General features: G+C 39.7%; 1 pseudogene; it reads left to right on the top strand.

Annotated features, from left to right (window-relative positions):
• The first annotated feature begins 11269 nt into the window (after nt 1-11269).
• Nucleotides 11270-17279, top strand: part of LOC128567493 (transmembrane protein 243-like) — a 42048-nt pseudogene continuing 36038 nt past the window's right edge.

The raw sequence follows: 17279 nt of genomic DNA, 5'->3' as shown, positions 1-17279 counted from the left end.
TCCACTGTCACAGTGTGTCTCCAATCCATCTCTGTTGTCTCCCACTGTCATCACTATAGACCGTGCCCTCATTATGGAAACCTTGACACTGCCCAAGAACATTCATGTCCCATCAACACTTCACACAGCTACTAGATTACTCCACATATCAGTTTTGATCCTATTATTATCATGTTCAAAATGAGTAGTACACTGAAACTTTTATAACTCAAATTGAGTATGAACTGTCCATCCCTTTAGGTTTCAATTATATACCTGCACTGAAGACACCCGGGTTTGAACCCACCACCTCCGGTATATGGGGCCAGTGCTCTACTCCTTTGAGCCACAAGTGCCGCCCCCAAAGAGATCTACTGTAGACATATGCCCCAGAGCTAAGGGTGAGCAGAGGAAAACCTTATTTAGCCTGCAGAGGTGGTATTTCAGCTGAATCTTGAAGGATGAATAGGAGTTTACCAGCCAAGCAAAATGTAGGCATACACGTGTAAGAAGTGGGCAACTATTTTCTAGGAAAACAGACCAGCAATAAACACAGTGTGGTGTGCTGGTGGTGATTACGATAGCTGGTCCAGTTTGGCAGGGTAGTGAGGGGTGGGGGGTTGTGGGTAGAGCAAGAAATGAGGCAGAGACATCAGCAGAGACAAGGTCAGTAAGGACCTTGAATTCTGTTCCAACCAAAAAAATGCAGAATAGGTGGTAGTTAAGAACACACACTCCAGACTCAGACTGTCTGGGTTTAACTCCTGCCCCAACTGGGCAAGTTATCCTTTGTATTCCATTGTTTCTTCATCTATGAAGTGGAGATAAAAATATAATAACAGCTAGCTACCTCACAGAATTACTATGAGAATTAAATGAGCTAACATGTGTAAAGCAATTAGAATACTACCTGGCACATAATAAGTACACTGATATTTTCAACTGGTGTCCTATAGATCATGGGAAACTATTAAATAAAGAATGATAAGCAAGAAAGTGACCTAAGACTAATATCTATTAAAGATAATTCTCGTAGTAGTATATAAAATGGATCATAAGGAGATAGAGACTGGAAGTCAAAAAAATCAATTAGGATTAAAAAATGATGAGTGGCTGAACTATGATAGTGAAAATGGGCAGGCAAAGGAAAATATTAAGTTGAGAATCATCTAAGAAGCAAAATAAACAGAATTTGGTGACAACTATGTGAGTAGCAAGGGTGAGAGTGTTAAGGACAATTCCCAAATGTCTGACACAAAGGATCAAGTGTATAGTAGAGCTATTCAGAAGAATCAGAAGTCCAAAATGAAGAACTGATTTTAGAGAGAGACAATGAATTTAGCACATCAGAGTACACTGAAGTTGTGGTATCTACAGGGCAGACATGAAAGACTTCCAACAGGCAATTGGAAATATGGCTCCAGAGCTCAGAAGAAATCACTTGAAATTGTATGAGCAGGGCAGCGCCTGTGGCTCAGTGAGTAGGGTGCTGGCCCCATATACCAGGGTGGCAGGTTTGAACCCAGCCCCAGCCAAATTGCAACAAAAAAATAGCCAGGCAGGGTGGCGCCTGTGGCTCAAAGGGGTAGGGCACTAGCCCTATATGCCAGAGGTGGTGGGTTCAAACCCAGCCCTGGCCAAAAACTGCAAAAAAAAAAAAAATAGCTGGGCATTGTGGCAGGCGCCTGTAGTCCCAGCTACTCAGGAGGCTGAGGCAAGGGAATCGCCTAGGCCCAAGAGCTAGAGGTTGCTGTGAGCTGTGATGCCCCGGCACTCTACCAAGGGTGACATACTGAGACTCTGTCTCTATAAAAAAAAAAAAAAAGAAAGAAAGAAAGAAATTGTATGAGCAGAAGACATGCGTTGTGAAGAGAAAGCAGAAGCGGCTCCCTAAGACCACTGGAGAATACCAGCATGGAAGGGAAGACTCCCGGGAAGTAGGAGGCCAACCAGGTAAGACGGGAATTGTGGAAACCAGAGTCTTAAGAATAAGGGGGAAACAACAATGGCGAACCTTAGATATGCTATGTAAGATAAGAACTTTAGCATGTCCACTAGATTTGGACGTGTGTTGTTAATAAATTCAGCGAAAGCAGTTACAGAGGCAAGTTGGACACAGAATTCAGGCCACAGTAGGTTGGACAGTGAAGAAGCCAATGTGAGGAAAAGAGAGAAACTCTGAGGAGGTATGAAAGGGAAAGAGAAGAAGGCAAAAGTTAGAGAAAAATATAGGATGGAGGCAAGTTCTTTCCTTTTGATGATTACAAAGGTTTAGTTATGTTGATGTGATAAGAAACATGGCGGACTGAGAGACAGAGACTTCCAAGGTCCTGATGGACCATTGGATGTTTCCTATCTTTTCTCACACTTCTTGCTACCTCAGCCTCAGTACTCCCCAAACTGGACCTGTAAAGTTAGAAGTAGACAAGAAGTGCAGGATTCCTGGTTCATCATTATCCTTCCAGCCAGATCCAAATACCTGACCTGCAACTGACAGATGATTCAGCCGTTTCTGCAGGAGCGGCATCACATGTTTACCCCACCCATACAGGATGTTCTTGGAGATTCAGAGGGCATGTTAGGAAAAGTACATGTGCCTTGGAAGAAGAAAATGCCCCGAGCATCCTGAACTTAAAATGATGAAGCCAAATTACCTTCCCTCTTCAACAACAACAACAACAAAAAAAAGCAAAGCCTTCCTGTCCTAAACAAACATTTATCTACATATTGAAGAATCTTGGTACTCTGTGAATAAACTTCAAACTTTCAGCTACAAAATTATTTAATGCTAATTACCATCATTCTCAATTAGGGAAGAAAAAAGTAGAAAGAAAAACAAGTCTAAAAAAAAAAAGACAAACAAGTCTTTACAAAGTATTCAACATTCTTCTTGTTCTCATAATGTCCAAGCTTTCCATAAAAGCATTGTGACATTATAATTCTCTTCTATCTTCAGCTTTCTGGATCCTAGCCTGCTTGATTAAACTCTCAAATAATAGCTAACACTATAGTACCTGAACAGGTTGTTTTACTTCTCGGAGCATAAATTGTCTACCCAATCTACTTTCAGCTCAGTTACATCTTAAGTTCAAGTGGGACCAACAGCAAACCTACTGAAAAAAATATTTTGGGATAGGTAGAAGAATTCCTGTTTCAATTTCAAAGTCACAGCAGAAAGTTGAAACTTGCAGCTTCAAGGAAACTTACCAGTCATTCTAAATAATGGAAAGATCAAATAATATTACTGCAAATTGCTATTGCAATTCATTCTTCCATAAAGATTACTTCTGTTATACTACCAAGTTCAGCAAGACCTTGGGTTATCAGCCAAATAAATGCCACTTCAGTAAGTTATTGCTGCCTGGGGCCAGCTTTAACTTGCATTGTCAACTTTTTTCTGTCTAAAGTTCTACTGTAAGTTTTTTATTCATAAACCATGCTTCCCCCTTGGCTCTGTTGCTTGCCCTGGTGACTTTTACCCTCCTCTTTGTTGCTAAAGAGCCCCATTGTGTGTACTAACACCCAAAACCTTCACCCAGTGATGTAAAAGAGTCCAGTCAATGGTTTGAGGGAGTGTGGGTTGGGGATAGAACAAAATGCAAAAGCCAACTGAACATTTTCTTACTATGTGACAATTGCTGCCTGCCCCTTAAGTTCTGGGAATTCAATTCTGAAATATATGACTTTGGGTCCCACATATGATCATGAATTAATAGACAAAGAGTAAACTTTGTGACAATTTTTCAGATTTGTGGGATTCAGAATTCATGCAAAATTTTACCAATTCTCCATTACTTGAACTGAATTCAAAATGGTTTCAGAAAATGTGGTACTTGCATAAATAAAAATAAATGATAAATGTTGTTTCAACAGTCTTTTTCCTCCTTTAAGTTGACAGTTAAGTGTATAACAAAAGGAGAAGACAACAAACAACATATACATACTTGTCTGAAAAGGCCTAAGAAATGCCACCCACATACACAGAGTGCCACACACAGTCATTTTATGAAGACAAGTCAGATGCCGTATAGGGTAACTGTTGAATATATTGATGACATTTTTTCAACCCTGTACCAATTACTCCTGCTAAAGTGCATCCAGCTTGTTTTTGCCAGTCTCCCTCCATTATGTCATAAAGTATAGATTCAGGACACATCCTAGGAGCAGCCTTCATAAGGACATTTCTTTCAGGGCTACTTAAACATGGCCTCTCAAAATAAAGCTTGTGCGTACTTGGCCTTTGATAACCAGTAAAGTGTCTCTGTTTGAAAAAAAAATAAGTAGGATAAGTCTCTTCCAGGAAAAAGCAATGGGGGTAAGTAGGTATTGGAAAGTGGGAGTACAAAGTCTCAAAACCTAATATGAACCTTTAAGGACAAACAGTTCTCCTGTAACACAAGAATGACTGGCATTGTCCTAGTGTGGTCCCCGTGTATCTTAAATTGTTCCAGAGCAGCTTTCATGGAGTTGCTGGAGCTGATATCTTTAAAATCATGGCTCTAGTCGGCTATGTTAATAAAGGGAAACCTGGGTAAGCCCACAAGGCAGACGATACTGCTTTGAGGAAGGGATTCTTGCCCTTAAATAAGAGCACGCGTAACCTTCAGGAATTGATCTTAGCAGAGTTTTCAACAGAGAAATAAAACCACACTGTACAGTTCTGAGTTCTCCACTTTCCCTCCTTTGCGTAAGTCATTGTCTCCTTCCAACTTCATTCATTAATTCAACAACATTTTTTGAATCTAACATGTACCAGGTACTATTCCAGACACTGGGAGCACAGTAATGAACCAAACAGATGGAAATTTCTGCTAACCTTCATCATCTCTCACACTTACGGTCCAAGCCCAAGTCAAACTGTCTCTTCTCCCCCAAATCTTGCTGATCTGCACTTTCACTGAGGAAAGGGTCTGTTGTCTAAGAAAAAAAGGGTTCTCGTTTATTAGAGTAAACAAAGGTCTTCAGCAATTACTCACTCACTCACCTAACAATTATCGATGAACATCATCTAGATGCCAGGATCTGGGCTTCAGATTGCGGAGAGCAATATGACAAACACTCAGTCCTTGGATTGAAAGGAATTATGTATTTTTGTAATGCCTTTCATGTGAACAAATTAACAATTGGTAGTTTTTCAACTGAATTTGAATTTTTGAAGTCTGCTGATAGCTGAGAGTTAGTTGTTTTCCTTTTTCCCAGGCCAAGTATTTCTCCTGGTGCACTAAAGTGTAGACTCTGGGGATAATGGTCATTTTTTGAAAATATGCTACTGCACAACTTAAAAAGGGTAAGCTAGACTTGGACGTGCATCTGAGTTCTCACTTCATTTTCCATAGTCACAACTCTTGCTGTGTTTTCAATTAGCTACAGTGACTGAAATTAATATTCCATTACACGTTTTTGATCATACTTTAATTTAACCAACAATGATGATCAGGGCATAAAATAGCCCAAGTTCTTTGTTTAGGGTTTGGTGAATAGAACCATATGCCTGACCTCAAGCCTTTGGGGAATGGACATTCAGAAAGTATTTTCATGGCCCCTCAACTTTTGTTTGTTGTTTTCCCACTTCTTTCTTGGTCTATGTGGCTTTGTTTGCTCTACTCACTATTATGTGGAGGGTGAGGCTGGAGTTACGGGCTTTGCTTTACTTCTGGAATTACGGCATTTGAGAATGTTGGCCCATTTGTCATCTATTTTGTCTTTTTTCTACAAAGTATTTATTCCAGAAGCCTTTGGTCAAAGTGTACACAGAAATTAACTAATTTTTCTTTTCTTTTTTTTTTCTAATTAATTGTATGTGTGTGGATTAGCAGATAGATAGATTATACTTTAAAGTGTTGATATCCAGATGTTCCCAGTAGAGAGTTGACAATCTGTCATCCAAATGACCCATGGGAGACATGCAGGACCCTGTTGGTAGATCCCTGTTGTTCTTCACCAGGTGAACATACCTTGGCTTTGGATCAGATGCTCCTGAGGGCAAATCCTGGCTTTCCCTCTTTGCAGTGTGTGACTGTGCAAGTTACTTATTAACCTCACTAACCCTCAGTCTGCTCTTCTATACAATGAAAATAATAAATGCTGCTGACCTTGCTGGCTGGGCTGTGAAGATTAACCATAACACATGCATTGAACAGAACATAGAGCCTCTGTGATAGGCATTCAATAACTGACAGGCATTGAATATCATCATTCCCTCTCCTCCATTTTTTCCCTTGCTCTCATCACCTGACCTCTTCTATTTCCCATTTTTCTTTTTCCTTTCCCCTTACCCTGTTTTCTACTCTCTCCTGTAGTGCCTAAGCTCTGTGAGTGGTGTCCATAGGCATTGCTCACCCACCAGCAACATTCAGAGAAGAAGTGTCGTAGAGCCCTGTTCACCAACCAAAGGAGAAACAGCCAGAGAGAAAACCATCTGGGAAACACTGTCTTGTGTAAAAGGATCTCCAGTGTATTCAATCAAGGCAGCATAGCTGAACTTATCCTATTGCCTAAAAATGTTGAAGTTCTTTTTTACGTGTAACAGCAATTTCCGGAAATTTAACTTTCCTTTGTTCATTTATTTATTTATTTGAAAAATATATTAAGTATATATAATGTGCTGGATTCTCTGCTAAAGTTGAAGCTGTGAAAGGTGTGTTTTACTTATCTTTGCATTAACTCATCTACAAACAGTTGTTAAATAAGTAGCAAACAAATGAACAGCCCAAAGCTTCCAGTTTTGAAGACACTGAAAATTAAAAAATGGAGGAAAAAAGGAAATTAACAAATAAAATTTTTATTCCCAAATGCAGTTTTATACACACACACATATGTATGTGTGTGTATATATATATATATATATATATATGTTTATTTTTTAATAAAATGAATCAGCCTCCTCTATACGTGAGTTTTTCAACAGGGATGCTAAAATATAAAGATGAAAAGACAAGGCATGTTTTCTGATAGTCATTCATTCATTCAGTAAACAGTTTCAAATGGCTCTTCGTGCCAGGATTAGGCTTATTAACCTCACTGTAGATATGACTTGTAGGGGCTGCAGATCTGACTTGTACCCTGTTCTTAAGTTTATTTCGTAGTATGGAAGCTATAACAGGAAATAAACAACCAAAATATAGAAATGAATATAGAAATTATGGGGAGAGCCACAAACAAGACAACAGTTAACTAAAATGAATAGGACATCTACCCTAGACAACCTAGCAGGAGACAGATGAATAATCTGATGATTATAATTCAATGTTTGCTTATCTGTCTATCAACTTTCCAGTTAGCTATCCCCTCCTCATCCTCAAAACATTTTGAAGAAACAATTAAATAGTTTAATATCAGTAAAGGATCATACGATATGTGTGAAGATAGATGAATGAGCAGACTAATCTGTGTGGAGCCTCAAAGAAATGTGGGAGGACTAATACATTGAGTGGAAAGGCCAAAAGGCTGCAGAAAAGGGGAAAACAATGGAGTGGGATCAGCAGGGAGCTATCTACCTCTATGGCAGTGGACAGTGGCAGCAGCCCTTTTTCAATAATGTTGTCAAAGCATCACTGTGGCACCAAAATCTTGGATCTGCATGTGTGTTTTCTTAGTACCATCACAATGGCCCTGGCAGCGTTCGTAACCTGATCTTTGAATCTGCTACTTGTCCTGCTGCTGAAGGGACCATGATTTGGCATTGGAGGGCCTAGGCTTACAGTCCAGCTATGACTTTCATTAGCTGTGAGATCTTGGGCACATCACTCTCTCTTTCCTACTCACAATTTTCAATTCTGTACAATTGGTACGTTTGTCAGCTCACAGTTACAGAAAACAAAATCCACTCTGACTAGGTAAAACAAAAAAGACTTCATTACTCAGTATGAGTATCTTTCTAAATCATTGGAAGTGTTGGATGACTGGGCCTCTGGCTGCGTTTTCAGGTAGAACTTTCAGCCCCTAAAACAACTTACCTCTGGCTTCTCCCTTACTAGCAAGCTGAATGTCTCATGTCTAATTTATCTCCCTATATTCAACTCTATTATTAACCCCAGTCTTATGAAAGTACAAATGATAAAACTGAAATTGCAACCAAAATCATAGCTGCAAAGGCATGTAGGAATGTCATTTCCAGTTGCACAGCCTCTACATAACAAGAAGGCCTACAGCGAGGATGGGAGAGTGGAGTGAGCCAATCCATACCATTTGCCACAAGGGACACCGTGCATTCTTTACAGGATTGTAGCAAGGACAGGTGTTTGTGAAGGTGTTTCCACTCCATAAATACTGGCTTAACCTGACAATACTGGCCGACATGCCTCTTGCCCTGACAGGGGGTGCCAAAGGTACTGAGACCAGCCTAGGAGGCCAGCCCTGAAATCTCAGACGCCTATCAATGCTCCAAAGCTGTACCTTGCTTCCAGCATGGCATCCCTCCTGTTGGGTAGATCTTACTGGCTTATAGCCTGGGCCCCAACCAAGAGAAATTACTGTCCCCCAGCAACTTGAAGCCCACAATGGAGAATGATGAATGCTCAAAAACCAGGAACTCAGAAAAAGGGTGAAAACCCAGAAGAAGTATTAGGTAAGACATCCCCTGTCCTCATTCCTGACAGTACACAGCCTAGTAACAGAAGAGAATATTATTCTATTTGGCTTTCTTTCTGAACCTCTCAAGAAAGACTTCATAAATGTTGCAGTGCTAAAAGCTGTGTGTATTCACATATACCCTTGTAAGAAAATGCCAGGAAAGCTATGTTAACTGGTGTGATGAAAATGTGTCAAACAGTCTATGAACCAAGTGTATGGTACTCCATGATCATACTAATGTACACAGCTATGATTTAATAAAAAATAAATAAATAAATAAGTAAATAAAAGCTGCGTGTATGACATATAAACTCTTTATTTAAAGATTTAGCAGTTTAAGAATCTAGCCAGAAAATACTAAGCCTGACCAGTAAGGAGGATCTTTCTGGACTCCTAATCATTTTTTAAATCAAATTTTTAAAGTGTATGTTTTTCCTAATCATAGGGAAGGCGCACTGGCTTACACCTGTAATCTCAGCATTTGGGGAGGCTCAGGTGGAAGGATCAATAGAGGCCAGAAGTTTGAGATCAGTCTGGGCAACATAGCAAGATCACTTCTCTAAAAAAAAAATTAAACTATAAGCCAGGCATGGTGGCATGCACCTGTAGTCCCAGCTGATGCTCCAGGTGGGAGCATCACTTGAACCCAGGAGTTGGAGGCTTTGGTGAACTCTGATCATCCTACTGCCTCCAGCATGGGCAACAGAGCAAGACCTTAGCTCTTAAATTTTTTTTTTCTAATTATAAAAGAAGGATATTCTTATTTAAAAAATTTGGAAAATTCTGGAAAGCAGAAAGAAATTAGCAATTGCGTTTTATCTCATCATAGCATTAATGTGTAAACCATTTGAAAACATTTCCTTTTGAGTAAATATAAACCAAAAAAAGGCTGGTGGTCTTACATTCATATCGTACAAAATAGACTTAAAGGTAAAAGTCATTATTGGAAATAAGAATGGAAACATAATAATAGAAGCTTCAATTCACAAGGAACACATAACAAATTTTAAATTTCTAAAAGTATATGTTATGGCTTCAAAATGTATGAATACAAAATTGAGCCACCAGTTAAGAAAAATGTGTATGTTCGTACACTTCCCTCCGTAATGCAACCAAATCATGCAAACCGAAAACAGCAAGATATAAATCAGAACAACACAAATAACACACCTGACAGAAAGGACATATTATAAAACACTGCATCCAACTGTCAAACACACAGAGCTGCTTACAAAAATTAACCAGGTACTAAACTATGAAGCAAGTCAAACAAATTTCAAAAGCTCCCTTTCAGCCACATTCTCAGTCCACCATGAATAAAGATAATATTTCAAAAAGAACAAAATAAAAGTCTATTTCATTGGAAATTTTAAAATATATTTTAAATAATTCGTGGCAAAAAAATCCAATAAAATGAAAATTAGATTATTACATAATATTTTGAATAAAGTACATATGGAAAATAACCATATCAAAACTTGAGGGATATAGTGAAGGCATTTCCTGGAAGGAAAATTACAGCTTCGCCTTCCTACAGTAGTGGGAAAAAAAGACTAAAAATTAATGAGTTAAACTGGTATATCATGAAACAGAAAATAATTAAACAAAGCCAAAGTGGGGGTCATTAAAGCAACAAATAAAATTGAGAAGTCTACTCATAAAAAGAAAGTCCAATACCACCTGTTCTCACTTATAAGTGTGCATAGGGAGCATGGAATGGTAGACCCTGGGGACTCAAAAGGGTGGCTGGTGAGAAATTACTTAATGGGTACAATGCATGTTATTCAGGTGATGGGCACACTAAAAGCTCAGACAGGCCCTATGTGCTTAGCACTTGGAAGGACTGTCTTATATTTGTTGAATGAATGAAATAATGAATGAATATGATGCCATTTATATTTGTTGAATGAATGAATGAAGCAGAGTTCTTTAATGCTAATATGCTGGTTGCATGAAGGCTACCAAATAGGTTCTGATTTCCCAGTATCCATGTAGCACTCAAAGACTCTTTGAATGAAATTTGAGTACTGCAAATGTATTGTGTTGTGACATTTAAGACATTTCAGCTGACTTTGGTGTCTTCCTAATTTTACTGTGTGAACATCATAGCCCAAATTCATTTTCATTTACTTAGCCTTTCTGAAATTAGTTCTTTCCTTATAAAGGACAATCATAATAGCATGTTTCGTTCAAGAGCTGTAAGAATTAATGAATGCTCAAGAAGCAGTGAGCATAATGTCATCTAGTGAGTATATAAAACATGTTGGCTTTTGTTGTGTGTTTTAATTATTAGTTGTAGTTGGTATTAGTAGTAGTGTCATATGCAGTAATTACATGTAGTATTATGTCTATTTCAGATTCTCATAGTATCTAGTATAGTGTTTGCACATATAAGCAACTTCTCAAAAACTGTTGCTAAATGAATGAATAATAGATCTGCAATGCTGAAATATACAAATGGCTTTTACCTGCCTTCATTCATTCATTCAACAAAAATGAATTACATCCCTTACTGTATGTCAAGTGCTGTACTAAATATTGGGAATACAGAGATGACTAGTGTTTAAGAAATGATCCCAGACTCTGAGGAGCTCACAGCATATCTCAAAATGAGACAGCATGAATTTCTTTAATTTGAAAATCTACATTGACAGCTCGCTATTTTTATACCTACCTCTCATGAGCAAGGTACAGTGACCCTTGTCAAGGTAGAATCAGCATGGCGAGAAATCAAGCAGAGACGCTTTCACAAGAACTTGAGCCCAGTGCTAAGGTGATTGCACCTGGCTGTAGTGGTGGGTCTTAAAGGGCAGACAGAGAATCAAGGACATGGTATTCAAAGGGAGTCACAAGCTGAGACATGGCTCAGGAAGTTATTAGCAACTAAAGCGTCCCTCTGAAGGCCAGGCTTTATCTGCCAGGAATGTAGGGCCCCATTAGACCACACATCCCAAACATTATGATGCCCCCAATACCCAGGAGAGGGAATTGGGAGAAGAGACAATGTCAGGAAAGTAAGAAGGAACAAGGTCCCTCAATAGGAAAAAGGAGACTTCAGAAGTGGGAGGAAGGGTCCACGCTTCACATCCTAGACGTTTGTGCATCCTACCACATTAGCAGATGGAGGAAATGGGCACAATCAAGGCATATTGTTTTATATTGGCTGAAATTAAAAATTGAATATCTTATAGGACATAGTCAATTTTTGTCACATTTTCTGTTGCTTAGCACCCTTTCAAAGCCCTTTTAATGTTTGGGAAACTTTCTTGACTTCTCAAGGTAGGAGCGAGAAAACAAGTCTCCCCAACCCCAAGAGCTGCTAAGGTACATGCATGAGACCTAGGATTCGCCAATCAAATGCAGCCATGTCAGACTTATATTCTAAAATAAACAGTGTGAAGAAGAAGGCTTGTGAAACTCACCTTCTGGAAAACAAGTGGCAAATGTGTCCAAGTCTTAGAGGTGTCTATTCCCTGATGCAACCAGTGATAGCTCCCTAGTGTTGTTTGTTGAGTTACAAGTTGTGGTGTGAAATGTCATGGGTGGTGTTTTGCCAGCAAAGGCCCTTGTGGCATAGTTGGTCATTGTTCCTCGTGTACAACACTGAAGCCAGAGTCTCTGAGCCACCAGGAGTTTGGGGGGCTTTGCTGCTTATACCAGCCTTACTGGACTCTTCAGTCAACAATCCTGACACGTACACTGGTTTGGATCAACATCTGAAAAGGCTCATCCCTGAGGAGGGACAGAGAATGCCATGATTCGAGACTGACACTGACAGGTGGGACCACCCTGTGGGTCACTGAATGCCATCGCTCATTAATGGAACAGGAGATAGGGCATGTGGCTTTACTATCCATGTGCCTTGACCACCAAATCCTGTTTGTGCAGAACATGACTTAACTCAGGAGTTTCCAGATTGTATTCCATTCTCTCCTCTCCAGAAGTCTCAGGAATCAGGACTTCACTCTGCTGGGAGGAAAAGCCAGCCCAAAAGAGAAGAAAATGAGAGCTGGGGAAGGAGGCTAGGTGGCCTTCACCTTCAGAGCCACCTCCATTTCCCCCCACCTGAAGTCTATGCTAACATTCTACAAGTTCTCTCTGAGACCAGGTATTCCCAAGAAAAACTGACAACACAGAGAAAAAGGGAAAGATAAAATGGGGTTTTCTCAGTTATTACCAAAGAGATGCCCTACCATCTCTAAAAGAGGAATGCTTTGCTTTCTGCTTATTCCTGAGCCTTCTAAGAATTCTCAAGAATCGGGCGGCGCCTGTGGCTCAGTGAGTAGGGCGCCAACCCCATATGCCGAGGGTGGCGGGTTCAAACCCAGCCCCGGCCACACTGCAACAAAAAATAGCCGGGCGTTGTGGCAGGCGCCTGTAGTCCCAGCTGCTCAGGAGGCTGAGGCAAGAGAATCGCGTAAGCCCAAGAGTTAGAGGTTGCTGTGAGCCGTGTGATGCCATGGCACTCTACCCGAGGGCGGTACAGTGAGACTCTGTCTCTACAAAAAAAAAAAAAAAAGAATTCTCAAGAATCATTAGATAAGAGAAACATCATTTCATTAGCATTAAAAAGCTTGATGTCAAAAGTCTAACTGCTTATACTTTTGTGATAGGAAGGCTCAAGTCCTCCTTTCTTGGAACAAACCATGAGCTAAATGTAGGAATATGAAGATGAAAAGGCCTGGCTCAAGGAGCAGGTGAGGTGGGAGACAGACAGATGTACAAGACAGAGCAGAGTATAACAGATACACGAACAAGATATCATGGAAGCTGTGATATCTCCACAGTGGGGAGGGGAAGGCTTTTGAAGCCTTTCCAGAAAGAAGCGACATTTTGTCCTTTGTGCATGCGCAGAACTTTGATGAGAAAATGAACATGTCCCAGGAAGAGGAAGCAACAGAAAAGTATACATAGAAGCAGTAACTTGCAAGTTGTCTTCAGGAAACATTGAATGCTTGCTAGATGAGAGTGCAGCTTATGTTTCCAAAGGGGGACAGCGTGGTAGAAAGGGTAGACATGCTCTCTCAGCTTCTTTCTAGTAGAAAGGAGCCAGATATTATGCTCATTGATTGAAATATTATAGTGTAGAGTTACTAAAAAGTTAAATGGAGTAAAAGAAAAAACAATCCAGAACCTTATCCCATATCTCATCCATTGAACTCTTCAAAAATCTCCAGCAAAACGCCTAGCATTGCTTAGTAAAACTTGATTTCTTTTTTAAAGGAAGGGGTTCTTTGCTAAGATCTCATGAAAATATTTTAATTCAGTTAAAAATTAGCCCAATGACAGTGAAGAAGGTGGAATAGACTGACAAAGAGGCCCTGAGAAGAAAATAGGCCCTGAGCAAACTCAGAACCCTGGGTTTCTGCTCTGGGTCTTGAAATGGCTAACTGTTCAGGATACTCCAATTTCCTCTTGACTGGTTCACACACTTCTAGTTCCTTCCCTGACTCACCTAAGCCCTCTTTGCCTCCCAGAAAGTGGGAAATGTCCCTCTTAAAGAGATCAAATGAAACATGGAGAGAAACCATATATTTTGTCTGAATCCCCCATCAGCTCAGAAAGGAGGCAGTGTTGACCTAACTTAGCACCGTACACCTCACCTTTCAGCTGGTACCTTTGTGTACCCTTGCCTGATGCCAGCAACTCAGTCTGTCTCCCACTCAGCTCTCCCAGGCTTCTTAGAACTCAGATTCCCAAGACAAAGGACAATTGGGGCTCAGTGAGCGCTCAGGTTTACTGAGAATTAAGCCATAGGCAGATACCATCAAAACACATCTCACTTGTGACCTTTCACAGCCAACGAATTGGAAGGATTTTCCTTTGCCGGGGATTGAATTTAAAAAGACTTCCCAGGAGTGAAAGGTCAGCCCATGGAATCATGATATCCAGTTAAACACAGCTAAATAGAACATTTTAGCATGACAATAAATGGAGTTATATTTAGCTGATTTGGGAAACTATCTGGCAGAGGGACAGGGAGGGGTACTCATCTACTACCCTGCTGCCCCGGCTGGGAAAAATACTAGAGTAGTGCAAGAAAGCACAAAGGTGAAGGATTTTACCAAATCTGTCCAGGGAAACCATTTTTGCTTTCCTAACATCTACCATGTTGTGAGTTGGACACGTTGGTTGAATTGCATTAAAGCTATATTGTTTTCTTGGTGCACATATGAAATTCCTATTAGCATGACTGGAGCAAGATGGGCTCCAGAGGGAGAACATACCCTCAAATAACTTTCTAGGCAGCTTTGATTTCTAGATATGTATGAGGTGAAAGCACATTAGCCAAACTGGCTTTGATAACAAATGCATTCTTCTTTAACAAGGAAAGACTGAAGGGAAAAAATAGTTGGCACCCCTCAAACTTAACTTGAAATGCCCCATGCCATTTTGAAATAGCCTCATATTTTACTGTTGTTAACTAACAGATGGTTTTGTTAGCCGGTGACTGTTTCTCTAAATAACTCCTGACAATAAAAGGCTGTGACACATGAGAGCAAAATGGGGACCATAAGAGGCAACCTTTTACCTCCAGAATCTTACCTTGTCGTCCATTCTGAAACTTGATGTGTGTAATTGCAGCCACTGGGAAGGTGTGGAGAGCTATAGCATCACAGATCTGCCAATAGTTAGAAGAGATTAAAGGTGTATGTTGTTTTCTTAAAAGGTAAAAAATATATTTAATTGAAACCAATTTAGAAATCAGGATCCCTGTGAGCTTAGAGTGAGAAGGTTTTCAATGAAACACTGTTCATCCAGGCTATGAGAGACCTGTAACATTTCTCTCCCAGGCTAAGTGTGCTATTTGATAGGGAATCCACTGTTTATGCTTGTCCCCCAAGACCCTTCTACTACACAATGAACTGGGACTCTGGGTAAATAGAATCCCATAGTGATTTAGCAAAAACCATCTGACTCAGACTTGTGGATTCCATCTAGGGTTCCATTTCACTTATGGTGGCCGATTTCTCTTCTAACAAGGTCCTTTTTATGTACAGCTGCCTTTTTTCATTTTATCTTTTAAAAATATCTCACTTCATCTGGCTATCTGTAACTTTTCTTACTTATCTTTTATTCTTTCTTAGAATAGTCCAAAATAGGCATGACCCAACCTGTTTGAGTATAACATCGGCCACTTTCAAATCTCTAGCTAAGGAAAAGGTATGGGCGAAGAGTATCCATCACCACGCTCATAGAACCGAGACTCAGGCTTCGAGAACTTGGCTCCTGCATGTCTACACTGGCCCAGCCACTCTGAGTCAACACTCAACAGGAAAGATTTTGATACTGCGTAAACATGAATAAAGCCTTTGTACAGTTCAACATACACGTCTTATTTAGAAAAAGTAAATGTTGGGAATGTAGCCATCTTCTCCAAATTCATCTTGCTCTTGTCTCCTCACTTATTGCCCACCACCTATAGTTATCTGAATATAGCACCTTCACCTGGCTGCTGCAGGGGGATGCTTGGAATTCAAAGCTAGCTCCATTTTCTGCTGAATAATTTAATTTTTCACCTTTGGTTCAAAAAGTTCCATAACAACTTTACCTTGGCACTAAACAAACCACCCCTCACAGATGAACTCTCTCAACAGATGTTCTCTCATCCAGGGCCAGGGTCACGCTTACTACTCAACCTCACTTTGCTCTGTACCTCTCTATGATCATAAATCATCCCCCAAAGCCAGGCTCGAAGAGGTCTAGCAATGTATAGATTGTATGAGATAATTCCCTTTAGGTACAGCCAGAATATTATTGCAATAATCCCATCATCAAGGTGAATTGAACTATGTTAGTAGCAATAGGAAGGAAGAAAAACTGTCCTATTCAAATGATGTTTTTGGCAAGATTTGACCACTGAGTGACAAAAGGAAATTTAAAAAGAGGGAAAAATCTCAGGGTGATTTTCAGTTTTCTGGCTTGTAAAAGGTGATGGATGGTGGATGTGATAAAAGAATAAGGGAACAAGGAGTTTGGGGTTCAAAAATGATTGAAACAAGCACTAAGTAGGCTCATGACTTGCTTTTATCCCATTATTTATGAAAGTTCTTATTTGGTCTGCCAAGTAGACTTCTCTATGGAGAAGAGGATACGGTCACTCACCTACATGAATAACAAAGTGGTTTTCTAAATCAGTAATCAGTATGACAAGTGTTTGAGTGACTCTTCCTCAGGTCCTTGGAAAGGCTGGCCATGGATAAGTGGCAGAAAGAGTTCAAGTAAGAAAACATAAATTGGAACCACTACCTACAAGGGTAAGACCTACAGCATTAAAGAAAGTGTGAGGGTTCAAGAAAAATGATACTTTCTACTTCAAGACTTTATGAGTCTAATGAAATACAAGAAGATTAAGTTAAATTTTTCAAGGATCAATGCACCTAATTCTTAGGACTATAATTCCAAACCCTTTTTTTTAATTCTGTCTTATCTCTTCTGTCTTACTCATAAATAATTAAAAGGAAAATTTGGGGAAAACAATAGTGAAATCAGAAGTCACAGGTAATAGCAAAGCTCAAGTAAGTAGGCTTCTATAAAAATAGGATCCACATTTAATACTGGTTTAGTTCTTAGCTTTCAGTAAACACCAAGCTACTAGAGAAACAGACATATTTCAAAATCTCTGTGCAAATATACAGGACTAAGATATACTTCATTTGAATAAATCATCAGAAAGTAGGGTAGAGAAACCTTTATCAAGCATGGAACTTTGAACCTGAGCTCCCTGG

Source organism: Nycticebus coucang, chromosome 16 (assembly GCF_027406575.1).
Source record: "Nycticebus coucang isolate mNycCou1 chromosome 16, mNycCou1.pri, whole genome shotgun sequence".
In the NCBI taxonomy this organism is placed as follows: Eukaryota; Metazoa; Chordata; class Mammalia; order Primates; family Lorisidae; genus Nycticebus; species Nycticebus coucang.
The sequence above is the reverse complement of the archived record's forward strand: the minus strand, read 5'-3'. Positions and strand labels throughout refer to the sequence as shown.